Here is a 17442-nt window from a genome sequence, read left to right on the forward strand (position 1 = left end):
ACAGGGTCAACACAGTGGTACAGCATCCAAGAACACAGGATGACATCAGGAAGAGGTGGAACGACCTACGGGGGAAGGTGTGTTCTGTGGTCTCAAGACACCACATTGCGGTTCAGAGGACTGGCGGCAGACTCCCACCTCCTCCCCCACAACTAACAACATGGGAGGAGCAGGTCTTGGCTATACTGCATCCTGAGGGCCTCGCAGGAGTAGCTGGAGGAATGGACTCTGGTAAGTCAAATTTTAACTATTACATCCCCCACCCTACCTGCATATTATAACATACCCTCACCCTCACCCCCATCACTCCAAATCCTCACAGATGTCCAACTATCACAAAGCACACATCCCAACACCAGGCCCTGCATGCAACAACAAAGCATGGACACCCATCACCAATGCATGGCCACTACACAGACCCACACAGAACCCTAAACAATTAGCACACAAGGCCCTACACATGAATGGAAGCATTGGGGTACAGGGTCACCCACCCATTGCACACCATGGCACACACAGATGCAATAATCATGCCTTTACACCCCTGCAGGACCCCTACCTAACGTCACCGGACAGGAGGCTCCAGACATGTCCACTCCACCCACGGAAGAGGCCCACAGTGATGACAGCAGCTCTGTCCAACTGGATCTAGATGACCAGCCCGGCCCATCTGGGACCTCGAGACAGTCGGCCTCACACTGGCACAGGCCACGACAGAGCCTCCCCCCTCAGGAAACACCAGCACAGCACCCACCCAGCGGGCCCATACCTCGGTCCCCAGGACACGTCAAGCAGGAGTGTGTCCACCACTACAGGGAACCCAGGCTAACCCACCACCCCTAGAAAAGCAGGGACCTGGGGGCAGTGGTAGTGGGCACACGGTTCAGGGGACAGAGGCCCAGGAAAACAGGGGAACTGGGAGGGCTGCTGTGCAACAGGGGGAGGACAGGCCCAGGGAACCCACTCTCCACGAGGCCCTCTCCAACATCATGGGAGCCTACCATCATTCCGAGGAGACGATGGCAACGGTACTGGCCAAGTTTCAGGAGACCTAGCGGCTGCAGGAGGAACAGTATTTGGGGTTCAGAGAGGAACTCAAATCCATCAATACCACCCTGGGCACCATTGTAGGGGTGGTAAAGGAACTCGTGAACACCACGAGGGACACTGTGGCACAACAAGGGGCCTCTGACACTAGCCTGGACGATGAACTGCCCACCACCTCCGCCGATGCTAGAGGACAGGAGGCACCACCACAGGACCACAACACCAGCACCCCGCACCATGCAGATGGAGAACCACCCCACAAGCAGTCCCTGAGATCCAGGACAAAGACAGAGAACAATGCCAAGACCCCCACCAATAAATGAGACCAACCTGATTGTCATCCTTCTGTCCCACTTTGTCACCCTGTCCATCCTTAAACTGCCCCAGCTCCACTTCCTATGCCCCTTTGGACAATGCACCTGTGAGACTAATAGACTGGACTCTGCCATGGACATTCCTCCACCATCACCCCAGACCATTTTACAACACCCTCCACTATTTAGCACTTAAATAAACACCCTTAAATCACAAAACAATATGGAGTCAGTCTGTGCTTTCACCAATGGTACTTGCAATAACTGATGGAAATAGCAATGTCCATTCTATTGTCAACATACCTATGTCACACAGCTCTAGTCCATGAGGAAACATAGCAGAGGTCACACAGTGGGACCCACATCTGTGAAATCGAAAGGGAATGTGACAAATCAGGGTCCATACACTAGGTGAAAGTGACAGACAGATGAGAGGTGGAACAAGTGTATCAGATGTAGGAGGCAGTGATGTCTTCTTCCCTGTGTCTCACTGGAAGTACTGATGGATCACAGTGTTTCTGTTGTCTATGTCCTCTTCTTCTGCCTCCTCTTCTTCACTGTCCATAGGCTCCACAGCTGCCACAACATCTCCTTCAGGACCATCCTCCTGCAGAAAAGGCCCCTGTCGTCACAAAGCCAACTTGTGCAGCATACAGCAGGCCACGATGATCTGGCACACCTTCTTTGGTGAGTAGTATAGGGGACCACCTGTCATATGGAGGCACCTGAACCTGGCCTTCAGGATGCTGAAGGTCCTCTCTATAACCCTCCTAGTTCGCCCGTGTGCCTCATTGTAGCGTTCCTCTGCCCTTGTCCTGGGATTCCTCACTGGGGTCAGTAGCCATGACAGGTTGGGGTAGCCAGAGTCACCTGCAAATGTCGAGGGACAACTGTTAGACACACACTAACCCTTAGGGACAACCCCAGATCCAGACAACTATTCACATTGTATAGGGTCCATGGCCTCAGCTAATAGCCACACAAGGTGCCTCTGGAGTTGCCCCATCACATAAGGGATGCTGCTATTCCTCAGAATGTAAGCGTCATGCACTGAGCCAGGAAACTTGGCATTCACATGGGAGATGTACTGGTTAGCCAAACACACCATCTGCACATTCATAGAATGGTAACTCTTCCGGTTTCTGTACACCTGTTCACTCCTGCGGGGGGGACCAAGGCCACATGTGTCCCATCAATGGCACTTATGATGTTGGGGATATGTCCCAGAGCATAGAAGTCAGCTTTCACTGTAGGCAAATCCTCCAACTGAGAGAACATAATGTAGCTGCGCATGTGTTTCAGCAGGGCAGACAACACTCTGGACAACACGTTTGAGAACATAGGCTGGGACATCCCTGATGCTATGGCCACTGTAGTTTGAAAAGACCCACTTGCCAGGAAATGGAGTACTGACAGGACCTCCACTAAAGGGGGGAATACCTGTGGGATGGCGGATAGCTGACATCAGGTTCTGGCTGTAACTGGGCACACAGTTCCTGGATTGTGGCACGATGAAGTCTGTAGGTCACTATTACATGTCGCTCCCCCATTGTCGACAGGTCCAACAGCAGTCTGTACACCGGAGGATGCCGCCATCTCCTCACCTGCCCCAGCAGACGTGCCCTATGGATGAGAACAGCGAGCAGAGGGTCAGCCAACACTGAGGTACGAAAACACAACTTTATTGCACACACTTGTTAATCCGCTATGTGCCTGCCTTAGTGTGTATGCAAGGCCTAGATATATGTGACGCATTTAAAATGAATGCCATGTGGTCCCCTCAAATGACAGCTGCCTGACCTGTAAGGTGGGACATTGGGATATGAGGTAACTGTGCTGGCGTTGTACACCGTCGCGGTAGGCAGTTGAAGACCGCGACGCAATCCTGCATTGGTTAACATTGGACCCTATGGGTCCCAGGAGCCAATGACGATGTACGCCGGCGGTAGCGATACACACCACCGCGGACGTGACCGCCATTTTCTGCCTGTTCAGTCACTTGAAACCTGATCTTCGACAGGAGAGGACCTACACTGCAAGTGCTGCTGTGACCTCAGTCTGGAAGCAACAATGGCGACAGTGTCTGGGGAAAGGGCCCCTGCCTTCACATCGGAGGAGTTGGACAAACTAGTGGATGGGGTCCTCCCCCAGTACACGCTACTCTATGGTCCTCCAGACAAACAGGTGAGTACACTGTGAGCATGCTGTATGGGCAATGCCTGTTTGGAGTGGTGTGAATGGGAGATAGGGTGGGGGGAATGAGGCGTGCATGAAACGACGGTGAGTGTATGTGCGTCAGTGTAAGGGTGGGAACGTGGGCCAATGACTGTGAAGGTCCAGACGGTTACATTTTCTCCTTTTCCCCTGTACTATTCCTGTAGATCAGCACCCACCAGAAGAAGGATATTTGGCGTGCCATCGCCAAGGGAGTCCGGACCCTGGGTGTCCAACACAAATGGAGCACCCACTGCCGTAAAAGATGGGAGGACATTCGCCGCTGGAGCAAGAAGACGGTGGAGGCCCAGCTGGGGATGGCCTCCCAACGTGGGAGGGATGCCCGTCGCACCATGACCCTCCTGATGTTCCGGATCCTGGCGGTGGCGTATCCGGAGTTGGATGGGCGCTTGAGGGCATCACAGCAGCCACAAGAGGGTGAGTACACTCTCATTCAGCTGATTCAGCGTGCATGGGAGGTGTCTGGGTGGGCGAGGTGTGCAGTGGGTTACCCTAGGCCAGGGCTAGTTTTGCAGGCAAGGTCCCTTCGTGAGGCAGGCTATGTGGCACCCCACCCCACCAGTTTTAAGAGCCATCTACCCCTAGTCAGGCTCCTGTGACTTCCATCTGTGCAGCAATCAGGCATAGGCCTTGTACCCCATGTCCCTGTGATTAATTAGGGAACTCTAAGTGCATGGCGTAGTGCAGAGGGCTACTGTGTCTGTAGTGTCTGCCAACAGTAGCAGTATTGCATGCACTGAACATGTCTTTCTACTTTCTTCCCCCCCTTTTGTGGTCTCCATGTTCTTGTATGCCTTAGCATCATCACATGGAGGAGCAGTGCCACCGTAGCAGGAGGGAGCTGCATTCCAAATGGCCCTGGAGGGTGAGACTACGGACTCCGAATTCACCAGTGGGACGGAGGGCGAGTGGAGCTCCACGGTGGGGACAGGAGCTGATACCAGCGACAACGACTCCTCCTCTGCTGGGAGCTCCCTTGCGGTGGCGGGCCCCTCTGTGCCTGCTGCATCTACAGGTACAGCCGCCACCCCCCTACCAGCACCGCCTGCCCTCCCAGAAGCCTCTCAGCGCTGCCCATGGTTGCTCCCCCAGGAGGGTGGGCATCTCCTTCGCCCCAGGCACCTCAGCCCCTGTCAGCCCTGCTGCCCTCAGTGAGGAAGCCATTGACCTCCTCAGATCCCTCACTGTTGGGCAGTCTACCATTGTGAATGTCATCCAGGGTGTAGCAAGGCAGTTGCCACAGACAAATGCATACCTGGAGGGCATTCATTCTGGTCAGGCAGCCCAACAGCAAGCTTTTCAGACTCTGGCCTCAGCACTGATGGCAGCCATTGTCCCTGTGTCCAGCCTCCCCCCTCCAACTTCCTCCACCCAGAACCAATCCCCAGTTCCTCAGCCTATCCCAAGCACACCATCAGACCGGCATGCACACACCTCAACACACAAGGGTAGCTCTGGCAAATGTAAGCACCACACATCCCACAGGCACTCACACAAGCATCATACCCATGCAGACATACCAACAGCCACTGCCTCCACTGTGTCCCCCTCCTCCACGTCTCCCTCCTCCCTCCCTGTCACGTCTCCACTCACACCTGCATGCACTACATCTTCAGCCACTACGTCCATCACCAGCACACCCACCACCACACACCGCTCATGTGCACTTACCACCCCCACTACCATTCACACATCCCCTGTGTCCTCTCCCAGTGTGTCTGTGAGCCCACCTCCCAAACTACACAACCGCAGTCACACACCCACCCAACAGCCGTCCACCTCACGACAGCCTCCAGCACATGCACCTTTACCCAAAGTAAGCAAATGAACACCTCCTACAACCACTACCTCTTCCTCCACTCCAAAACCCCCTCCATCTACCCTTCCCAGTGTGTCTAAAAAACTTTTCCTGTCAAACCATGACCTCTTCCCTACACCTCCCCCACCCCTTCCATCTCCTGGGCCCGCCTTTCCAGGTCCCAATTCAGCACCTCAGCCACCACATCACCGGGAACAGTGGTGCCAGCAGTAACCGGCTTCTGGAGTGCACCAAGCAGCAGGGCAGCCAGTATGCCAAGGACATTCCCCCACCTCAAAAACTCAAGAAGTTGGCCACAGCCCAGAGGGAGAAGGCCAAAACACCTGCCACCAAGGGCTCTCCCAGGACTACAGTTGTGAGTGGCAAGACAGCTGCGCCACCATCCAAGGTGGGGAAGGGCCAGAAAAAGAAAGGGAAGTTTCCGCCAACCTGCATGGCGGACAAGACCGCCACCGGCACCGCCACATGCACCACCGCCACGTGCACTGCTGCCAGGACACCACTGCCAGCAACACGCTCACTGAGCCACCCACCAGCACTGCTGCCCAGGACACCGCCGCCAGCAGCACGCTCACTGAGCCACCCACCAGCACCGCTGCCCAATGAGCGCCGCAAGCACCGCCGCTACTGAGGCCGTCTCCAGCGGCCACACCACATCCTGTGCCAGTGGCACCACCGCAGACATGGCTGCCATCCCCAGTGGTCAGTCGTACGTGGCTGGTGGTCAGTTCCAGGGGCCTGGACAGCTTCCATGTTGGCCCACCATCAGTGGAGTATCACATCCACTACCTCAGTCCTTGGTAGGATGAAGCAATCTGGGCACTAAGCCCCCTCCAGAACCACTGGAGAAAGGCATCCACTGCCTCAGTCCTTGGCAGGAGGAAGCACTCAGGGCACAAAGCCCCCTCCAGAACCAGTGGAGAGATACATCCACTACCTCAGTCTTTGGCAGGATGAAGCACTCTGGGCACAAGGCCCCCTCCAGAGCCAGTGGAGTATCACATCCACTACCTCAGTCCTTGGCAGGATGAAGCACTCTGGGCACAAAGCCCCCTCCAGAACCAGTGGAGAAAGGCATCCACTACCTCAGTCCCTGGCAGGATGAAGCACCCTGGGCACAAGGCCACCTCCAGAACCAGTGGAGTATCACATCCACTACCTCAGTCCTTGGCAGGATGAAGCACTCTGGGCACCAAGCCCCCTCCAGAACCCGTGGAGAAATTCATCCACTTAAGAGACTGTGGCTTTGCACTCCCCCGGATAAAGCAGAGGGCAAACCACCCACTTGAGAGACGTGAGAGACTGTGGCTTTGCACTCCCCAGGATAAAGCAGTGGGCAAACCACCCACTTGAGAGACTTGAGAGACTGTGGCTTTCCACTCCCCAGGATACAGCAGTGGGCAAACCACCCACTGGAGAGACTTGAGAGACTGTGGCTTTGCACTCCCCAGGATACATCAATGGGCATGGAGCCCCCTCGTAGAGCTGGCGTCGTGCACTCACCCGGCTGAGGTGCCCCCCCTTCCTTTCCCCCTGAAGTGCCTGTTTTATTTCGATCTGATGCCCCTGCAGTGTTCTCTCCGATTGGATTGGGTATCGAGTGTGTGCCTCGCCCATGCATTTTGGGCCAAGTGGTCCACGGACTATGTTGGTGCAGTACATGGACTTGAAATCTTGGTGTACATATTTGTTAATAGTGTATATATATTTTGACTAATAGGAGGAAGGAGGCAAAAAGTTTGGGGATGACCCTGTAAAAAGGCCAGGTCCAACAGTATATATATTTTGAATAATGGATTTTTCCTGATTACAATCATTCAAATCATTTCCTTTTGTCCTTGCGTTCTTCCAGCGGGGGTAGGGGGGTGTTAATGTGTGTATGTTGTTGTGGGTGAGGGTGTGGGTGGGGGTGTTGCGTGGTGCATGTGTATGTCACTCTCTTTTCCCTACCCCCTCCCCTGTGTCTTAAGTGCAGTACTCACCGTGGTGGTTGCCGCCGTTGGTCGTGCTCCTGGTAGAGGAGCAGGAAGAGAATGGCAGGTAGAATTTGGAGTTCCGGCTCCATGGCGTCCTGGTTCCTCGTGGGGTGTGTAGAGGTGAGCGTTTTCCCTTCCAAGTCCTGTTTCCACCGTGTTTTTGTTCGTGTTGAATCCACCCTGGAAAAGGTGGCGCATTGGTCTCTCATAATGGTGTGGGCGGTACATTGTCTTCCACCTGTCTGTTGGCGGTGACCGCCATGCTGTTTGTTTGTACCGCCATGGCGGTCGAAGTGTTAAAGTGGCTGTCTATGTTGGCGGTTTCCGCCATCGTCGTGATTCCATTTTTTTTCCGCCGGCCTGTTGGTGGTCTTACCGCCGCTTTACCACCGACCCCCAGGGTTATGAGGGCCAGAATGTTTACGTATATTCTACATTTCACACACCTTTAATTTTTCAGTGGTGATGTTTCATTGCCCTATGAAATTCTGCCCTGGTGCATTTACGTTGACACCATGTAAGAGTCTATTGAAACCCGTCCACTTTAAATGCTATATTCTAAGGGGCATATTTATACTTGTTTTGCACTGAATTTGCATCATTTTTTTAAACACAAATTCGGTGCAAAACTAACTCCACAATTATACTTTGGCACTAGACCTGTCTAGCGCCAAATTTATGGAGTTAAAGTGATTTTTTGGACGTGGAAACCTACTTTCCATCAATGAGATGCAAAGTAGGCATTCCCGTGCAAAAAATGACTCTAAGGCCCTAGCGCCTTATTAATCCCCCCTGTGCAAAAATCATGCACGGGGGAAGGTGGGGATCAAAAAATGGTGCAAAGCTTGCTTTGCACCATTTTTTAACGCCTCGGTCAGGGTAGGCGTTAGGGGACCTGTGGGCCTATTTCCATGGTGGAACACCATGGACTAAGCCCACAGGTGCCCTCCCGAGGCCACAGGGACACCCCCACCCACACCAGAGGGACATCGGAAGATGAGGAACCCCATTCAAGGTAAGTATAGGTAAGAACAGGTAAGTATTTATTTATTTTTTTAAGTGCCATTGGGGCCCCTGAAATGCCCGCCCCTACATGGCACTGGGTGCAATGCCCATGCCTAGGGGACCCTGGTCCCCTGTGTTGGCCATTGGGATGGTGGGCATGACTCTTGTCTTTTCTAAGACAGGAGTCATGAAGTATGGATGGTATTGCATCAGAAAATGACTCTAGGCAGGTTAGATTTTTTTTTTTTTACTCTAACCTGCCTAACATCATTTTTTGGTGCAAAACCCCCTTCTTCCATACCGCCAGCCCCACAAGACTAACGTAATTTTTTTTTTTAACCTACCCTTTGCACCGGCTTGCACCATTCCTTAAATATTGTACCTGGCTGGTGCACAGAAATGGTGCAAGCCAGTGCTAAACCTTTTTGTGGAAAAGAAATGACGCCTATTTGGTGCAAAACAAGTATAAATATGCCCCTGAGTTTGTAATATAGGTCCACCACAGTACATAGTGGTGTTCCACTCTAAGGCCTATATTTATACTTTTTGATGCAAAACTGCGGTAACGCAGTTTTGCGTAAAAAAAAATTGCGCCGGCTAACGCCATTCTGAGGCACCATGCGGGCGCCATATTTATTGAATGACGTTAGCCGGCGTTAGCCACCGGCGCCGTCTGGTGTGCGTTAAAAAAAACGACGTACACCAGGCAGCGCCGGCGTAGGGGAAAATGGAGCTTGGGCGTCAAGAAATGGGGCAAGTCAGGTTGAGGCAATTTTTTCGCCTCAACCCGATTTGCGCCATTTTTTTTCACTCCCAACCCCCATAGAAATGACTCCTGTCTTAGCAAAGACAGGAGTCATGCCCCCTTGCCCAATGGCCATGCCCAGGGGACTTCTGTCCCCTGGGCATGGTCATTGGGCATAGTGGCATGTAGGGGGGCACAAATCAGGCCCCCCTATGACACAAAAAAAAAAAAAAAACACTTACCTGAACTTACCTTAATGTCCCTGGGATGGGTCCCTCCAGCCTTGGGTGTCCTCCTGGGGTGGGCAAGGGTGACAGGGGGTGTCCATGGGGGCATGGGAGGGCACCTCTGGGCTCCTTCAGAGCCCACAGGTCCCTTAACGCCTGCCTTTTGCAGGCGCTAAAAAACGCTGCAAAAGCGGCCGTACGTCATTTTTTTTGACCCGCCCACTCCCGGGCGTGAATTTTGCCCGGTAGTATAAATCCGACGCACATGCCTCGGAGTCGATTTTTTTAGACGTGAACGCCTACCTTGCATCTCATTAACGCAAAGTAGGTGTCCACGCAAAAAAATTACGCAAACTCCATGGACTTTGGCGCTAGACGCGTCTAACGCAAAAGTATAAATATGGAGTTTGTTTTGCGTCGAAATTGCGTAAAAAAAAACGACGCAATTCCGGCACAAACGGAGTATAAATATGCCCCTAAATGCTTATGTGGATTGTTTTATCATCGCACACTCTAGGACAAATGACCATGAGAATTAGCAGGCTCCCCAAAAAAATAATAGGTGAACAATTTCAGATGCAGGGATGTGTGTGTAGATGGAAAATGTAGTATGCTTGGCTAAAACTGCAGGTGCAGGAAAATCAAAAGACAGGAAATAGGTGTCAAATTAACTCAAGGGTTGGCAGCTCCTTATTTGCTGATAAGGAAAAGAGCAGAATAAATGTCCCCAGGAACTCTCCTCCGTCACCGACTGGTACCATAGGAAATTAGAATGAATCAGGGGTTAATTTTGCAAACATGCAGCAGGTGTACTCGCCACATTCCCTGCCCCACTCTACCAAGACGTGTAGCAGAGTAACAGAATTTCCTGCAGTAATATTGAGACTGTGCTCTTAGCTGTCTGCTGTCTCTTTCCGGACACTATACACAAATGGACCTCGTGCATTGGCTCTTATGTATTTTATATCAAAGACTTTTACCACGATTTAGCAAGATTATTGAAACTGGAGAAAGTCCAATGCCACACTGTGTTGTTTGTACCAGTCTACAGCATACAGAATATCAGATGCCACGTTTCATGGGGGGGCCAAACCTTTATGTGGTTTCAGCTTGAGAGGGATGGGTAAGATATATGACCTACAGACGCCCACACGATCTCAGACTTCTACTGTGACGAGTAATATTGCGTGCACATAACGTTAAATTTCATACCACCAGAACCAATACAGAAAGTGCTGTGTTTTTCTTTCTTTTCAACTTTTTTACACTAGATTGCACGAAAATTAAACAACCTAAAACAGGATATTAAGGACTGACAGAACATTTCTTTGTGTTAGGGAACATTACTTCCGGCATTTTTTGTTAGGGTAAAAGCACACTGTATCCAGAGCGTTTACATTAGCTAATAATCTATAATGATGTCTTTAACTAATCTAGTCCTAGCAGAATTAATATTTGTTAACATCCATGTGGACCACAAATCTATTAGCTCTATATCTCCCAGCCTAATCTTCAGAGTCAGAAATGCAGTGAAATTCCTTGTGTCTCTGAAATTCAGACTCCCACAGAACTTTGCATTCAAGCTAAGTGGTCACTAGTAGTAATCTACGCCTCCTGGCAATCTCGTCATTACACAAAGGACGCAATATTACGGACCTGATTTATACTCTTTGGTGCAAAACGGCACTAACACAGTTTTGCAACAAAACGTTTAGCACCAGCTTGCACCATTTCTGTGCACCAGCCGGGCACCATATTTATGGAATGGTGCAAGGCGGTGCAAAGGGTAGGCTATCATAAAAAAAATGCCGTTAGTCCGGTGGTGCTGCCGGTATGGAAGAAGGAGCTTTTGCAACAAAAAATGACGATAGGCAGGTTAGAGTCAATAAAAATGGCTCTAACCTGCCTAGAGTCATTTTCTGAAGCAAAACCATCCATACCACATGACTCCTGTCTTAGATAAAAAAGCAGTCATGCCCACCACCCCAATGGCCAGCACAGGGGACCAGGGTCCCCTGTGCATGGCCATTGCACCCAGTGCCATGTAGGGGGGCCATTTCAGGGCACTTAAAAAAAAATACTTACATGTACTTACCTATACTTACCTGGGATGGGGTCCCCCATCCTCCGCTGTCCCTCTGGTGTGGGTAGGATTGTCCCTGGGGCCTGAGGTGGGCACCTCTGGGCTTATTATAGAGTGTTCCACTGTTGGAAAAAGGCCCCCAGGTCCACTAACGCCTGCCCTGACCCAGGCATTAAAAAATGGTGCAAAGCTTTTTGACCCCTCCGTGCATGACTTTTGCACGGGAGGATAAATAAGGCGCTAGGGCCTTAAGTAATTTTTTGCCCGGGAACGCCTACCGTGCATCTCATTGATGCTAGGTAGTTTTCCGCAGGCAAAAAATGACTTTGACTCCAATATTTTGGTGCTAGACATGTGTAGTGCCAAAATATAAATAAGCAGTTAGTTTGCGCCGGATTTGCGTTAAAAAAAATGACGCAAATCTGGCGCAGAGTATAAATATGCCCCTATATTACATTTGCAAACATAATCGTGAAGACCTGTGTGCTTTGTTTTCCAAATAATTGTTAGTTCTTATTTGTGGTCAGCATTTTATTTCTAAACTCACACAAAGTAATCTACACCTTTTTATGGAAAATGTAGAAAAAGATGGGACGGATTTACAGCAGTAGTGTAAATTACAAAACCCTTAAATTATGTCTATGCCTGTTCTGTAATTAGGCCTTATGTTGCAATTCACAAAACGACCGAAGGGAATGAAGCATACATTAAGAATGACAAACGTTTGGATCATATGTGGTATTTCCAAAAGTTCTTACCTCAATGGCAGAGGATGAAAAGTGGTTCACGTTACCCCATGCGCATACTACGCCATTTGCACAAAATAAAAATATGAACATGTTAGATGTAAAACAAGAGCAGATTGCTTTTCTGCAAAATTCACCCAGTTTCCCTACCCACCCTGAAAAAATGGGCTTCATTGTAATTCCTTCACAGGTAATACCTACCCCACGCTCACTCCAGCAATTTGAACTGTTAACTAAGGTGAATCAAACACTTGTGAATTGCCTTTACAGATAAGAGCCTAGGGGATATACCAAACATCTGACATCATCAACTATCCCCTCCCATCACATTTCGATTTTTTCCTGCCCAGCATCTCTCATGACTAATGGGTGTATACATGAGGGGACTGCACTGTGCTAGAGCACGCCTACAGTTATACCTCTTTTGTACCTAGATAAAAAGAGTAAATAGTTTCACTATGTAATGTACAGACACAAGGGTATGATGAGGCTAGTTTATCCCATGGTGGCTGCAGATGAAGTGTGGCTCCACATTGGCTTGCAGCACAAGAGAGAGACTGCGAGCCCAGGGTGTGGACTTACCTAGGTACTGCCAATGGCGACGTTTGTTATGTTTGAGTGTCGTTTTCCTTAGGTGGCAAATGAAATCTGCTTTCCTATTCTTTTTACTTTATACTTCTACGTAGCATATGTAGAGATTTCCGCCTATGCTAAGTAGAATTATGCTTGTCAGACACGTGTGTAAAATACAATCATAAAGTTACTTTTGGCAACTTTCCAGTTTCTTTCAGATACATACGTTTTCAGACCACATCATATAAGGGGCTAGAGGCACATGTTTCCAATACTAAATTGCAACTAGGATAAATCTACTTGTAAAGAGGTTTCCACCCGTAGCTTTTGTTTTGTGAATCAGGGCGATAGTATTTATACAATTTCCAAAGGGACACTCAATAAATATTTGGGGCAGGAGGCAGAACTTGAAAGCCCCTGAGATCCATTGCTAAAATGATGCTCCTGTATGGGCTTGCTTAAAGTTTTGTTCTGAGAGTCAGCCAATCTAAGGTACCACCAAAAACTACATCCATATAAATCTAACATAAGCAAATGCCATTTGTAAAAAGTGAAGCTCTGAAACTGAACACCCGAGGCTGCCACTAAGAATCTGTTCCCAATACTTTTTATGTACAAATATGCCCCAAAATTCTCCTACTGAGCATGTGGCACTGACAATGAGTGTGTTTCTGAGAGTCTGTACCTCGGAAACTACACCTGATGCTGACAGTTGTGCCACTGTGAGTAAATGAATGTTTTTCCTGAAAGCCCACATCTAAACATAAGTCATATAGGGCCTGATTCTAACTTTGGAGGACGGTGTTAAACCGTCCCAAAAGTGGCGGATATACCACCTACCATATTACGAGTTCCATAGGATATAATGGACTCGTAATACGGTAGGTGGTATATCCGCCACTTTTGGGACGGTTTAACACCGTCCTCCAAAGTTAGAATCAGGCCCATAATCTTAAAAGTAGGTCCGGGAGTAATTGTAATTATGCTGGAGTAATTGAAGTAATTTCAGTTTTCAGCATTACTCTTTGATGTGGATTTACCAACAGTGGTGTAAGGATACTTCAGGGGCCCCACTGCAAAGTACATGGAGGGGGCTACCTCTGGACTCACTCAGGAGCTTTCAGGCCAGAGTATTGTGCTGAGGAGGCCCTTTGGAGCTCTCCTCTCCTCTGCATCGCAGAGGGTGTGGGGGCCTTTGTTACACCACTGATTATCAATAATACCAATACAAAAAAAATATTACCAATAATTACACAATTATGCCCTCCCACATAGTTAAGAGTAATTTTGGGGGTAGGGAATAATCACAGAAACAACTAATTTAGCAACCGTGAGCAGCTGCTTGTGTTTCTGTTCATGTTGTTTGCATTTAGCAATATTTTCTTAGTGCAAAGTTCATGCTCGTCCATTTTAGACTCGAAGGTGCATTTTTCCCTAAGAAAATAGTGCTAAATGCCAGGAGTAGGGTAGAGGAAACATCACACTGCTATTCATTATCTGTTGCATTTACCTCTATTTGATAGCACAAAATGCATCCTTATATCACTCAGCAGCTGAGAGTCTGCCCCAAATGGCAAAAACCTAACCAATCAGAGTATCCTCTCTGCATGAATGCCCCTGAGCCTGACCCTTAGTGTCTGCCTCTTCATTTGCCATACAGAGCCTAAGCTGAGAGTGAGCTTTTTAGAGTCTGCCATTAGAAAGCAGCCCCATTTGTACTAATTGTGCCCCTGACAGCATGTCTCGCAGAACCTGCCTCTAGTATGCTGTCTTTAAAAAGGTTCATCTAAGAGTGTGCCTCAGACAATGTGTCAGAATAGTGTGCCCTTTTGAGACATATCATTAGTAGAAGTAGTGCTGCAAAGACCAAATGTCTGGCAATGTCAGTTAGAGCATGGCCATGAGGGTGAGCTTCTGAGTGAGCTCTTGTGTGTATTACAGAGAGTGTGCTCCAAAGACAGTGCTTAAGTAAAATTTCCCAGTAGAGTGTGCCCCAGAACAGTGATATTATGTCCCAGACAATGATTACATTACTGTCTACCACAGGACTTTGGTCCTCATTACGAGTCTGGCAGTCTCAGGACCGCCAGACTCGCAGCGGCGGTCAGACCCCCACGGTTGTGGCGGTCCGACTGGCACATTACAACCGTGACACTGTCCGGTTGCCGCCAGTCGACAGCCTGGCAGTCTCTGCAGTTGTAATCCGCCAGGGTGGAGCTGCATGCAGCCCTGCCCTGTGGATTAAGATTGCCCAATCCGTCAGCTTTTCATGGCGGTTGGACCACTATGGAAAGGCTGGTGGAATGGGGGGTGTTGGGTTTTCTTTGTCAATTTCAAATGTTTCTACATCTCGTGAATGCACAGTATGTGGCTTATTTGAACTGCATTTGAACAAATATCTTCCTGGAATCGTTTAACTAAATGATCATTAAATCATTGTGAAAGGGTGTGTGTGCTCACCATAGAGTTGATAATAATCCACGTTCTACTTGTTATAAAAACACAAGAGACCTTTTTGGCGTCCCCTTATTAATTATGTATATTTTCTATTTAATGCTATTACTAAGGCTATTGCTAAAAAAGTTCAAATCTATGATGAATGCAGATTTTAACCTCTTTTAATTTACTTATCCTACAAAAATCAACTTTCAATATATGTTATTCAAAAACGGTATTTTATAATAATTAATGTGTGTGTATGTTTATTTTAATTTATCATATTTCATAAATGTAATACTAATATAGATCATTAATCTTTGTATCAGTACACTTTAGTATTCCATGCCTTTATTCTTCTTTATTACATGTTTCTTCTCTATCTCTTTTCCTCCTACTTTTTTCCAACTTTTTTCTTTTCTACATTTCTATTTCTGTTTTTATTTTATTTCTAAACATGTCTGCCAAGTATGTTATTAAATGATACTCATTAACCAAGCTGTACTATAATTACTATTAGGTTACATAATTATCAAATCTACACTTTTGTAAGATATCATTTGCAATGTATGTCATACAGGAACTCAGGTGGGCAACATCATTTCAATGTGTTGTATTTATCAGTAAGAATATAATTCTAGATAATAGTAACATGATGCAATTGTTTTTAATGTTTAATATTTTATATTGATTGCTAAAGGTCTTTTTTTACTGTATATTTAAAATCTACCAAACTATTAAACTTGAAAAGGTAAGAGTTGATCTGCAATTCTAGCCTACATTTAGCCAGCATCACTCATCTGGCTGTTCAACTGACTAATACATTGTGAATGGAGACCACTGTCTAAAAGGAGATTTCCTTGTATTTGTTTTCATAAAGTGATGGTTTCATACTCTAGTTTTTTTAATAAAGTTTGCAGCTTGTGCTGATGTCAATATTTGTATTATAGTGCATTCTGTCTGGGAATTGCCGTATAAATGATTATGTTGCTAATGATTCAGCAGTTCGTAATTAATGTCACAAACCAGATCATTTTTACATCCCTTGGTATCTTTATCCTAAAATATGACGGCCACTACACTGACTGGATTACAGAAACTCTTTTAACTCCTAAGCACTAGGGCAGAGAGTGAGACAGAAGTGGAAGATACTTCATATAGGAGGATGGCTACGTGGATTAAGAGATGAATCAGTGATCTTTTCAGGGTGGATGGAAGCAACTGGTTCTGTGGATTAGTGGATGGATTGAAGAGCAGTAGGATGGTTGGATGGCTGGATGTTTGGCTAGGTAGATCGAGTTGGGTGGTAGATTTATTATTGGATGAGAGAGTGCATAGATGGCCAGATGAATATGAGAAATAATGGGATTGGTTGGGTTAGTGAATGGCACAAATGGGCGTGAATGGGTGGATGGATTTAGTTGGGTGAATGGACTGATAAATGCTGTTATGTCTTGGACTCCTTAGTACATTTTCATAATAATTTCTAGGGGTAAATTTTGGTTTGTTTTAATTTTACTCAAGAAAGCAAGAGGTTCTGTAACATGTCATCTTCTACCCATCCATCTGAAACTATCAGTTCATCCGTCCAATCCATTCATATATCATTCCACTCATCAATCAACCTTGTAATCTATTCAGTCACACACCGTCCAATCCATGCTTATCCATTTCACTCATTCTTGCCATGCACCTATACATTCATTAACCCATTGATCGATCAATCCCCCCACCCATCAATCCATCCATGCAGTCACTCACCAGTAAAACCTACCTCGTTTGACTGAGATGATTACAACTGTAATCGAAAAAGCTATCTATTTATTGTGCCAGGACTTAAATACCATAAACGTAGTGTGCGTTATGAGTTTGAGACATAAAAAGATAGGAGCCCATCACAAGCTAAAATAGCAAATAAAAAAGCTTAAACTGTGATATGAGAGTTTACTTTGTGGAAGTATCCAAGTTAAGTACAGATTGTTATAAACAGTTGTATATATACATTCACTCCAAGTGAGTGTTTTGTAATATTGCTATAACATTTCTGAGTAGTACATATCAGGTTTATCACAGTCACGAGAAGCTGGTTATGTAGATACAAATCACACTTTATGATGAAAGGACTTGGAGCAAAACCATAACATAAGGTAAAAAAGTAAATAGAGCATTTGTGACAAGCCATATTATTATATAATTCTGAATAACTACTGCGAAGGCAACGATAATTTAAATATGC

This window comes from Pleurodeles waltl, chromosome 5, assembly GCF_031143425.1.
Source record: "Pleurodeles waltl isolate 20211129_DDA chromosome 5, aPleWal1.hap1.20221129, whole genome shotgun sequence".
NCBI lineage: Eukaryota > Metazoa > Chordata > Amphibia > Caudata > Salamandridae > Pleurodeles > Pleurodeles waltl.